At 32.2% G+C, this 13,190-nt stretch overlaps 1 protein-coding gene across 5 annotated transcripts in view; it reads right to left on the bottom strand.

The window, feature by feature from the left end:
* Nucleotides 1-12,825, bottom strand: part of LOC128866015 (mucin-2-like) — an 88,327-nt gene extending 75,502 nt beyond the window's left edge. For 3 of the 5 annotated variants that reach the window (XM_054106472.1, XM_054106469.1, XM_054106471.1), the window contains exon 1: nt 11,959-12,822. The gene's annotated coding sequence lies outside the window, so the exon portion shown is untranslated. Of the gene's footprint in view, nt 1-11,958 lie in introns of all 5 variants that reach the window. The other 2 variants (XM_054106467.1, XM_054106468.1) reach the window with 2 other exon arrangements.
* Between the last annotated feature and the right edge of the window lie 365 nt (nt 12,826-13,190).

Here is a 13,190-nt window from a genome sequence, read left to right as displayed (position 1 = left end):
TGTATTTTTTTATAGATTTTTTCTATTTGTAATTTATTATTTTTCAAGTTTTTTATCTTTTTTTTATCACTAATTTTTTTAATTTTTTTACTTGTTATGTTTTTTATTTGTTTACTTGTTATTTTTTATTTTTTACTTGTTATTTTCTATTTTTGTACTTGTTATTTTTATTTTTTTATTTTTTTTTTTATTAATTTTACTTTTTCTACTTTACTTTATTTTTTTAATATACTATTTTGTTTTATTTTTTTTTTTTTTTTGCTTTTTACTTTTTTACTGCTTATCTTTACATCCTATTTTTTAATTTTTCTTCATCTTTGTTTTCATTATTAAATTAAATTTTTACTGTTCATTTAAAAAAAAATTGTTTTTTCAAATTTATTTTATTTCCTTTTTTTTATATGTGTTTGGGTACATATTTTCGGTAGTGTCCTGTGATCGTAATAGAAACGGCATAGTGTCCTGGGACTTCTACGTTTAAATATTTACTTTCACATTGCATTGCTAACATAAAAGAAGGAGCAAATATTTGCTTGCGTGTTGTAGTGCATTGAACTGTTTATCCCTTACAGAGTTACCAAAAAATTGAACAAAAGGAAAGAATACAACTCAGCACAGCACAGAAGGCGGGTATCATTCACGCTTGTATCTGCATGTTGTAAGGATAATAAAAAATGGAGTAATTTATAGGGCCAGCGAAGAAATACACAATCACCCATCTATAAACATATCCTGTATATTCCTTATGTCCTAAACTAAAGCGTAGTACTAGTTAGCGTTTCTTATGAAATGGCTGTCAAAATCCATACAAAATGCATTGCCGTGAAATATGCGTGCAATTTCATGTGTATCTCACGCGAAACATGCCAACAACATTTTTTCACATCTATTCAAAATGCACATGTTTAAGGGGGAAGTCTACTGTGACAAGGGAAAAAACAGGCTTATTTTCCGGATTTTATTTCTAACAAAATATTGCTCGTACATAAAATCTATTTAAACTCTTATCTTTATTATATATTTAAGTTTTTGAAAAAAAAAATTTTAAGTCAAAATATTCAAAATGGCCGCTGTGGCACTTCTGCAAGCGCAGGTCCGCTTTTCTTAGGTGCCTAAACGGTGTACATGAAATCTTACGTTTCGGTGATCTAAAACAAAAAAACAAAATATTGTTATCATATACATAGTATTGACTCTCGTCTGACGTAGGATTATGTCGATAAAAAATTTTGGCGTTGAAAAAAAAATTCTTGAAATTTGTTTCTTTTTTTTTGCCTAAAATTGATGTTACTATCGTTTATAACAATTTAACAAATAACGATATCAAAAAAATCCTAGACGAGAGACACTATTACAGAGAATATATAATTAAATTTTTAAGCTGATTCATTTATCAGAACTCGAGATATCGTGTACACCGTATACAAAAACTTAGTTTCGAGAAAAATGCGTTTAAAGTTTCAGTTTTCAGCGTTTAAAGCTTTGGAGCGCTTCGGGAAAAGGTCGAAATTTCAACGAAGAAAAATTTAGCCAGCTGTAACACATATTGTACCTTATTTAAGAGGGTTCAAAGTATTTTTTAAGCTAATAAAAAAAATCAATTTTTTGAAAAATTCACAGTAGACTTCCCCCTTAAGGGGTTATACGCAGTTATGAAGCAAATAAAAGACGGGTTGTCAAGGATTTATCCTGAAGAAACTTCAGAATATTTTAATTTGAAAATTTTTGGCGGTTATAAAAGCATCCTTCAAGAACGTAACAAAATTTTTTATTTATGAAAATGTTGATTATAGAGCGCGCTGCAGGCGATTTCTGGAACCTCCTTTAAAAAAAGACGATTTACGGTGTACATCGTAACTCAGGATTGGATTATCTGAAATCAAAAAACCAAACAAATTTTGTTAATATAATATATTAGATTATCTAGTAATTAATCGTTCGGCTAATCAAAATAGTGAATTTTCACAAAATGGCAGCTTTTAAAAGAAATGATAAGTATCAGATTTACAAAAGGAACGATTAATTACTAGAAAATGTGTCTTTAAAGATTGAGTTAAAACGGTTGACCGATCAAACAAGCCGTTTTCGGGATATCGGGTACACCGACTTGAAAAATGCCGTTTTGAAAAAAACACGTTTAAAGTTTCAATACCTACCTTAAAACGTGCCGAGGCATCTCTACATATTTAGGTATAACTCCGAAAGTATTGCTTAGATCTACTTCAAATTTCGTGCGTATACTTTTGAATATATCGTCCCCTTAGTATTAAAATAGCCTATACATTTTTTGATGTTTTGAGAAAATGAATTTCAAACTTTTTGTCGAAAGTAGCTCTCACTCAAATCTCGTTATGTTTGTAAATATTTATTATTTTTTGACTAACGTTTTGACCCACTTTGTGGAACTAGAATTTGACAAAATTTTGACCACATATAAAATCGACGATGGAGAATCTAAAAATTCAATAAAAAAATAATAGCCTACGAGCACATAGGCTATTGTTATACTAAGGGGACGATATGTACATTACAAAAATGCAATAAAAAAAATCGATTTTTTTGAAAGTCATAACTGCGTATAACCCCTTAAAATTGAGCGAAAACTGACAGTTCGTTTGCGAGTGAAGTGTGAGAGTGAAGTTCGAATACTCCGAAGATATGGCATTTGGAACATCTTCACAAAGAGTGTAAGTAAATCTTCATCATATTTTTTGTGCCAATATATGTATGTATATGCGTATTCATTTGTTTAAAAACACTTTTCTTACTCAAATTTTCCAATTGCTTCTGGGGCGATGCTCATAAATTTGACGTTTCTTCTCATTTGACAATCCATGTTGTAGCAACATTTCACGGCAAGCCAAATGCATGTTGGTGGCGAATTCATGTTTCATGAACGGAAATTCTACTAGCCTTAATTTGGATACTCGACACTTTTTGTACTATTCCAGCTAATTTTGATATCGATACATTCGAACTGAGTACTCAGTAAGAATCGAAAAAAACAAAATACTCGTTGTCGAAAACCAATACTATGGCGAATTTTGGTTCGGAATTTTTTTATCAACTGTTACTCCTAATATGAACCGTCCTGTGCTTTATGACTGCTTAATTGCCGGCGAAAACCACGAGCAGCCACCAAAGTGGATACAATGCGACGTATACACCGCCCGAATGATCAAGTGGAAGCAGATGAATGTTCGATACAGACATTTCAGGGCGAAGTAAAAGTCACTGAGTAACTCTACGTATTATTCTTCGTGCTGAAAACTTTGGCGAATACTAAATGAAACGGAGACTAGCGAATGATATTTTTCCAAAGCTGGCACAATATTAAACACGTCAGAAATCGGCTGACGGGCAAGCACTTTGAAAAAACTTCTGTTATTGTCATGCACAACAAAAGCGAACAGTTTTCGCAGAAATATTTGCTGAATAAATTTTTCTCTACGAGTGAAATTAACTTTCTTATAATTTTTCCAATTTATTATCCTTATTGAATACCACTCATCATTAAACTAAACTTTTACTATATAAAGGGTTTTCCAACAACAGGTGTTATGAATTAATCCATTAATGCGAGAGATGATTAACGATTTTTCATGGCCGGAATTGGATGGTATTGATCTGGACAACGTTTATTTTCAACAAGACGGCGCTACGTGCCAACAAGCAACGAAACCATTGAGCTTTTACGGGAAAAGTTTCCGAACCGTGTTATTTTCCACTATTAACGGCATACCTTCCTCTTCATAATGAAATAAACATCCGATCATTTATATTAAAAAATAGCATTGTTCTTTGAATATTAAAATAACACCTCGTATTAGATAACCCTTTATTTAGTGATGTTTTATTTATTTTCAGTATCTACATTATTAAGTTTTATCATTCGGAGTTTTGAATTCCTAGAGGATGATTATAACTTAGAAAATAAAAATTAAACTTAATTAGTTCATATAATATAACTAGAATAGTTTCGATTAGAGTAGATGTCGATACTTGATAAGTGATATTTTCCAATCTAAACCTGCATGGCATCGTAATAAAGTGACCAACAATAAACTGATCTTAGTGGTAAGGCAATGGAACTTTATAACTTAAAAGTTTGGGGGTAATTTTCTTTTAGAATTTATGACCACTCCAAACACATTTTCGTATACTCAACTATACTTAACAGGCTGATCACGCAACGGTCAACATTTCTCATTGCAACAGCGCCGTCTGTTTTATTTTTAAACACAAAGTACATATGTAGCTGATTGGTATATTCAATTTGTGTTTTTTTTTTTGGCAAATATTTATTTTATTTGATAAGGGTTAACGAAACACGAATGACGTGCGTTAAATGAACCCAGTCTGTTAGGGGCCCTATTTTACAATACATATGCTGCGCCTGCCTACCACTAATAGTCTGGCGAGGCAATTTTTGTCTGAGGTCAAGGTATTCTTAGCGCCTTTAATGATAAGAAAAATAAAAACAAAAAGAATGACAACTTCCAAAATGGTTCGTACAAAATTTTTGGTTGCTCTGCACAAGCCCTAGACTTAAGGGTTGCTTGTCTTATAAGATATGAATTGAAAAGGCTATAATACAATCGATATGCAACAACAAATTATTTCACTTTATTCTATTCCATTTTTGGCATCTTCGCTGTTTTCAGTTAGACTACAAAATTATGAAAATACATAAATATTTACCTACTTTTCAGAGTTCAGTGAACTGTTTAACTGTGCGAGTGGCGTAGATGTGATAAGAATTATTAAAACGAATATGTGTGCAATTTTTCCTAGCCTTTATTTGTTAATTGATGAGTTAGAAAGCTTTTTAATCCACTTTTTTGGATAGTTTAACGTATGTATATGAAAGAAAATACGAACGATTTTAAAGAAACCTACGCACAATTGAAAGAACCACTCAGGGATTTTGACAGAATCAGCTGTTGAGCTGGCACGAAATTATATAGTAATGTTTGTTTTTCTTCACACAACTATTTTCTTACTATTGTCTTCTCTATTATCTCCCCTGTTTACATACAACGGGAAATTACTATAGCAGTTGATTTGTTGATCGCCATAGCGCATAGAATGTCGAATTGATAATTTGATTTACATATTGGGTTGGGGAAAAAGAAATTTCGTATTTGTGATTGAAATTTGACGCTTTATTTAACGTACTTAGAATTATCCGATTCAAGTCAAATATGCCCCGCTATAACTTAAGACTGAAACGTACGATCACAACTCTGTCAAAGAGACACTTGTAGTACAGATTGTCGTCTTCAAATCGCCGTTTAGTATGACCCGATGCAATAAGTACAACGCAAAATATGTTTAAATGTCGAGCTCAATTGACAAAATACGACATTTCTTTTTCCCCAACCCAATATATATATGTATATTTCGTATAATCCATACTCCTTTTTGAATATTGGAAATGATTCCGTTAATTTTCTCTTTATAAAAAATAAATATGAAGAATTTTCCAACGAAAACAAGGTTAGTTCTAAATGTACAAGTATGGATTTCCAAATTTGTCTTAATATGTACAGCAAGTTGAAGACAAATAAAAACTAATGATTATTTTTGTTTAGTTTAATGAATGAAAAAATGAAAAAAGGGAGCGTTTCGTACATTAACAAGATTTTATGGCATTCTTAACAAAAAAAAAAAAAAAAAAAAAAAAAAAAAAAAAAAAAATTAAAAAATAAAAATTAAAATAAAACAAAAAAATTAAAAAAAAAATTAAAACGTATTAAAAAAAAAAATTTAAAAGAAATTTAAAAAGTAAAAATAAAACTATTAAAAAAAAAATTAAAAGAAAATTAAAAATTTTAAAAATTTAGTAATTAATATAACAATAATGAAATGAAATGAAAAACAAAAATTTTTAAGGGAAATTTTCTATGTTTTCTGCACCAAAGTTCACACTAATAATTACGTTCTTTATATATTATAATATACAACCTATACTTTCAGAAAAACTTAGTTTCATCAATTCGTCAGCCATGCAAAATTTGTTTTTGTACTACCACTATCACCTTATATGAATTCGCCTCGACTTTAGCCTAACCTCACTTTGAGTTTTTATTAACAAAAGCCGGGCATTCTCCTCTTCTTCATTCTCTCACACACATAATTCACAATTAAGTCACGGCATAGGCCGCGGTTATGCTGGACGACATTTGTTCGGCGCACACGAAATGTGTTTGCTCTGTTTAGTGCGGTTTGTTACAGAGATGCATTCTGGTAAATTGATATTTAGTTTGAGCAATGTTTTTCTTCTATTGGCAACACTAATTGAATTACTATAGACCTCTTTTTTTCGCCAAGACTTAGCAAGTGGCGAATAGATGAAGCAAATGAACATGCCTTAAATTACATGTGTTGGTAAGGCAGTGCTGCCTAATGAGCTATAGCCATAATCGCTAGCGGCGAATCTTACTCGATAACTTTGTTGTTGCTTTCGCATGCAAATTTTTCGTCAAGTTAATCGAACATAGAGATAACGAGCGTGGAAATGGCGAATAGAAGAGGTTTTATATTCAGTGATGGTAAATGTAGGGAAAATTCCCTACATGTAGGGATTTTTGTCGAAAAATGTGGGTGTAGGGAAAAGAAGGACAGATTTTTTTAAATTCTGTAAATGTAGGGAATTTCCAAGAAGGACAGAAAAAATTTTAAAATAGCGTGGTAAAATTAAAAAAGTTCCTTTTGGAATAAAAATCGGCAGTAAGATTTCATGCCAGACTTATTTTCCTTATGGCTGCATACTTTTAAAGGCGTTAATACGGCAGCATTGCCTTTTTTTACTTCATTAACGCTAGCACGATTTTTTCTTTGCGCGAAAATTGTTAGTTGTCCCACGTTTTCTGGTGCTTTTCACTTTTGAAGTAAGTTTGCAATTATTTTAGTTTTAGCTTTTTTTATATTTAAAATGCATATATTTTACAGAAATGAGCTCTTCGACTGACTCTTCGGAGGAACACCAGGAAAAACAATGCAAGTATCGGAAACAAAAGTTCAATAATAAGTGGCTTGACGACGAAATTTTAGTGGCTAGTTTGAAGCTGTGGCTAACGATCCATTCAAATGCAAATGCACTGCGTGCGACAAAATTTTGAGCTGTGGCAAGTCTGATTTACAGAAGCACGCCGAAACAAAAATGCACCAAAAAATACTAAGGCAATTAAAAGACATCTAAAATACACATTTTTTTTTTAAAAAAAGCGAGTAAACCAAATGGCTCCAGAAATTTCGAAATAAGACTTAGCATGTTCTTCGCTGAGCATAATGTTGCGCTGCAAGTGGTGGACCATTTAATCCCACTCTTAAAAGAAATCGTGCCCGATTCTGAAATAATAAAAAAATCTGAAGAAATCTAGGAAGAAAGAAGTGCACCAGCATAATAAAAAATGAATTGGCAAAAAAAATTTTCCATAATGATCGAAGAGAGCACAGACATCGCACTCAATAAGCGTATGTGTCTCATGGTGAGATTTTTCGACGAGGAAAGCGAGCGGCTTGTGGTTAAGCGGATGGATCTAGTTCCAATAAGAACTGATTGCACTGCAGTAGCTCTGTCGGAATTTTTAAAAAATCTTAAGCAAACAATTCAATTTTGACGTTGCAATTGCCTCATTATAGTGTAAACACAGGAGAAAAAAATGTAGGGAATTTCGTAGGGAAAATTTGTTGTAAGAGTAGGGAAAAGTAGGGGATTTTTTTGGGCTGTGTAGGGATTTTTCAAAAAACCATTTACCATCACTGCTTATATTTACTAACCACAGAAAGCGTTTAAAATGGATAACAAAATATACGCACGATAAACAGGTATGCGAAAAATTTCATATTTTGCACAGAAGACTATAGAAATTTTATAAGGAAATCCATAGCATTTATGGAGAAATTATTTAAATTTCAAAACTGTACATGCACTAGATTACGATATTTACTTTGCTGTACTAGTTTACGATGCAATCTTCAAAAATATGTGTGCATGGCAACACACTACGGCTGTTTGGTCAGCCAAATTTGGTTCCCTGTGAGAGTCGGCCAAACGTCTCTTCGTGTTCGATGCAACAACAAATTCTACGGCTGCGCCAAAAAAAAAAATTCAGCATAACCACGGCACTCATGTTATCACTTCGTAGTTAATAGCGCATAAACACATTGACGACGGCAACGACAGGTAGCATCTGTCAAATATTAAACTACACAGGTCTTCAGGCAGCAATTATTTTGACGACAGCACGACTACAGGCTGCCGTTGTCACCGAATTAAATCTATTCCTAAGTTTGCTGGCGACAATTCGCAAAGGAAGTGTTGCCACTGAAGTAGGAAATATGACATTTTACCAAACTTTTTATGAATCTATGTACACTTAAATGTGATAATGCACGATAATTTTATTCTTATAAAACAATATTATTTTCCTTTTTTAAATAAACAACTTTACTTGAAAACTTGAAACAATATATCTTAATTTGAAAGGCATTCTGACAATATTTAATTACTTACGATTCACCACTTTCCTGCTCACTAGCGAATTCCGCTGCACGCTAAGTGAAAAATTTGCATATAAAAGCAACAACAATTTAGCTATGATCAAGCAAATTCGTTTATAGCCGATAAGCTAGCTAGCTCACTACCATATGCTTAGGTTCCAGTTTCAAAGTATAAGTGGGACATTTTTTATTATATTTTAATTAATGTAATGCTTGGAAAAGCAGTGGAATTACATAAAATTTGGGCGAAATGTGATAAGGAGTAGGACGATTGCCTTTAGATCGTCCAACGACACGATCAAACATTTTGTATACGTTCAGGCGGACTGATTTAAAAAGCATTGGAATTACCAAACAGTACAGGGAAACAAATCTGGTGCAGCCAAATCATAAACAAGTTTGGATGCAAAGGAATTTTTTTGTTTCAATCAATACTCACTGGGTTGCTGAATGGAGGTCAAGTAGCAGTAATTTATAATTTTTTTCAGAACATAATTTTTATTCTGGTGGTTATGCACTATATTTGCGAGTCGCTACTTCTGTCGCCCTATGCTCCAACTAGGCGTTGGAAGATCCTTTATCGAATATATTGTCGTATGTGCCAAAAGTTTATATTTACTTTACATTTCATATTTTTCACAAATAAATAAGGTTTCACAATTAACTGCAAAATTTACTTACAAAACAGAATTAACCGAATTACGATAGACAAAGAGAAAATGTTCTTAACTACATTACACACGTCCAAGATTGTACAGTATACATCCAGTCGCAACTTGATACGCAAGTTTTTGATTAGGCCGAATTTTTATAAACTACTTTCACGTGTATTTTTAAATAAAATCTTATCTTACCCAATAAACGAAGTGAATGTTTCCACTGCTTTGAAATTATAAATACTAAAATCAAAACAAAAACAAAGTCGCACATTTGCAGATTAGACTTTTTTTTACATTATTTCAGTCAGTCAGTTATATATAAACAAAAATCAGCTGTTGGTGTTGTCAGTTCTACTCTGAACACGTGATTTTTCTCAAATGCAGCGGAGCTCTTATTTAAAGCTCAAATGCTTGGTGGGAATAGAGCATTAATTTTTTGAAATTATGCTGAAGTGACTAACCAATAAAGTGTGCAAAAAATCGTTTTATTTTCACTCCGTCGACGCATTGAGAGCAAAGATCCATTGTGAATTGTTGTACTATGAATATTTGTTTTGCTATGTTTGTTTACATTTTTCATTTTTGTTTTCGTGGTTTTTTTAGCGCGGTCTTCTTAAAAACAAAAAAAAACACAAAAATTGCCGTATAAATTTATGGAACCTACACTCGGATCTGGTTATTGAAATGGTTATAATTAGATGTTTTAGCAAATTGGCAACCGTGTCACGTTTATTTATTTAGTTGATGGTGTCCAGACCAAAATTAGTTAAAAAAATGTCGATATCGATTAAAATATATAATTGTTAATACTTTGGCCAATACGTGTCGATGGGTACCCCTTTGACTTTTAATACCTAACTACCGTTAAATTCTCAGTAAGAACCAGTTAGCTCTGGGAAAAGATCAGTCATCCGTAAAATATGGTAGACGAACTAAAGAAACCCTTACAAAAGCCACCAATCGGTCTGCTGTAAACTACGCTGCTCCAGCATGATTTAGAAAACCTTTTTTTATCTTCAAGGTAGAGCCATCTTGGCCAATTGCAGCTAGAGGAAAGGCACATGCGCTCAATCCTGAGTTTAATAAGAGAACTGGGCTTGGATGAGGTACTGTGACGAGTATAGGGCACAAAAAACCAGGAGGTCGACATGTGAAACTTCATATACTATCTTCTAAGGCATCCTTAGATACATTTATTTAAAAGTATCATTCAAGACATGTGTTATTTATTTTTATTATAATTTTTTTTCGTCATATATCTATCTTCTAAGGCATCCTTAGATACATTTATTTAAAAGTATCCTTCAAGACATGTGTTATTTATTTTTATTATAATTTTTTTTCTTCATATATCTATCTTCTAAGGCATCCTTAGATACATTTATTTAAAAGTATCCTTCAAGACATGTGTTATTTATTTTTATTATTATTTTTTTACATTAAGAGGAAAAAATATTTATTTTTTAATAATAAAAACAAAGCTCCTGCATTAATGCATTTAATAGATTACTAAACAGACTTCATACTTAAAACGTCTTGCATCACTATAAGAGAAAGTTTTCTAAATGAAAAAAAAAAACACTGCGAATGTATCTTATAAAAATGCTAACCTTTCGTATTTCCATTTAACTTAAATCAACAAAAGCTTCTTGAACAGATTAATATTTCTAAAACATATTTAATAGAGAAGAAATTTTTATCGATGTCAATTTAAATAATTGGTCAGCGCTAGCATTTGCTATACTTGGCAGGACTGGTGCAATTTTTAAGCCATTTCATCATAATTCCTCACGTTACAAAAAGACAAGTGATTAAAATGTAAGGCTAAAAAAGCCGCAGCTCTCCTTAGCGGAGAGAGAGAGACTTGGTATTGCTTCAAGTCCTTTCTGCAGCAGCTACCTGGAGCATTATGTGGAATCATCCCAACATCTTCTCCTCAGCTGGTCTGCCTTCGACGCGCGAAGACTGCGTCTTATTGCTCTCACTTTTTTTGCTACAACTTAATTCAAGCAATTTAGATATCATGCACCTGATGCATTTCATCAGTATCTGGAAACGGTTAACATAATTGTAATTAACCACCGTGTGGTCATCATTCTTCTCTAATCCAAACCCCCCCTCTTTCTTTTTCCCCTCTGTTCTGTTCTTTCCCCACCCTCTGTTTTCCTCTCTATGGTTATATGGTATCACAGTGGACAAAGTTTATTCTTTGTCCCATTGGGCTCCTCTATGGGCAGCCATTTAACCTAACCTAATTCTACCAACTAAATTCAACGAGAAGAGCAGTTGTAGTACGAATAAAATAAAAATCAAGAGAAAACATAATGAAAGAAAAAATATTCGCAGAAGGGGGCTTGGCAAGGTGGATACAAAAACAAAACACCTGTCTATTATGAAAACACCATCTAGATAACATATTTGTCCACATAACCACACTGCAAGCACATACAGACACACATTCTACACAAATATACACAACCAATCAGCAATCCAAGTGGAGTAGACGTTTAATGGGATTAATTGGAAAATAAATAAACAAAGTAGTAAAGAAAAATCTAATCTTTCAGTTGTATAAAAGTTTGCTTCCCTCCACCCAAATGAAAATGTAAATCTTTCACATCACTCAAGTTGCACGGCACACGCTCTTGATTGGCAATAAATCGATTGAATTACTTCTATTTTTTCACACTAATTACGAATTAACAGTATAGATGTTAAAAAATGTCTGTACATAAGTAAATAGAGGTGTAAGAGATTGATAAAAAAGGAAAACAGTACAAAAACGACTTACCAATCAATGTCAGCCTAATTAATTGCTCCATTTAAGCGATTTTCACTTCGTTATCATTTCATATAAAGTTAACTCAGTCTCACTAAAAGAATTGTACTTAACTTGTTGTAAACAAAGATATTTCACACTATATTTGCCAAGGAAAACTGCCAAATTTATAACAAAATTGCACAGCTCGAAAGAGTACGTGACCATAGCGGAAAAACGAGCGCATTCACAATAGCTATCGCCGCTGCACACATGTATACATACACCAACAAGTACTTTGCATTCACAGTAGCATAATAGCAGCAAAGCATGGCTAGAGCAACGAAAACATCACGTTATGTACCAATGCAGCGCGGCATGCAGCGGTAAAACAAGAGGATAATCGTTTTCATTCGTTTACACTCGGAACCTCCTTTACACAATTACGACTACTACACAAAAATTTCACAATAAAATTCGTAATTATTCTAGTATAGTCACATTTTCACTGAATAGGTTCTAATTATTAAACTTTGCATATTCTATTATATTATTAAACTTGCATAACAATTATAACAGCAGTCTAGTTGTAAATACACTCGTACTAACTGTTCATTTGTGCACAATTAGAGCAGTGCACTTTTATGTGTTCATTGCCTTGTACAGCTTCACACACGAATGCATTCCCAACGAAAAATATGAACTGTTTTCCACCATATTGTTTTCAAGTTTTTTTAGAAAATTATTTCATATAAGAATATGAGATCGTAAAATTACGCCTATTTATTGCTGTTAAATAGTTTTTACTAATCACTTGAAAGTTTCTAAATAAGCGTCAGCGTTGTTATAGAAGAGCTAAAAGCTAGCGAAAGATGATGCCAAAATTCACAATCATTATTATCCCATATTTCTACTGAATGCAACCATGTATGGAAAAATAGTTCACGACAATGTCAAAGAAGGCTGATTACACACTGCTGGGTGGTAAACAAATCGGTAGAGTTTAGTATAATATTTTTACTTTTCAACTCGATAAAATAATTTATAAAAATAAATGTATAAAAAGATTTTTAAAGCATTTTGATAACATATAAAAAACAAAAATATTGTCGGAATGATATGCTGCTAAAACAACAACAAAATGTATTTCGCTAATAACAAAACTGAACAGTAAATATATATTTATATAAAGAAAGTTCTTGTTTAACTAGAATTATAACTTTTATTTTTCTTGAATGTTAAGTAATATTTCAAAAAAGTTACCT

This window comes from Anastrepha ludens, chromosome 6, assembly GCF_028408465.1.
Source record: "Anastrepha ludens isolate Willacy chromosome 6, idAnaLude1.1, whole genome shotgun sequence".
Classification (NCBI taxonomy): domain Eukaryota; kingdom Metazoa; phylum Arthropoda; class Insecta; order Diptera; family Tephritidae; genus Anastrepha; species Anastrepha ludens.
The sequence above is the reverse complement of the archived record's forward strand: the minus strand, read 5'-3'. Positions and strand labels throughout refer to the sequence as shown.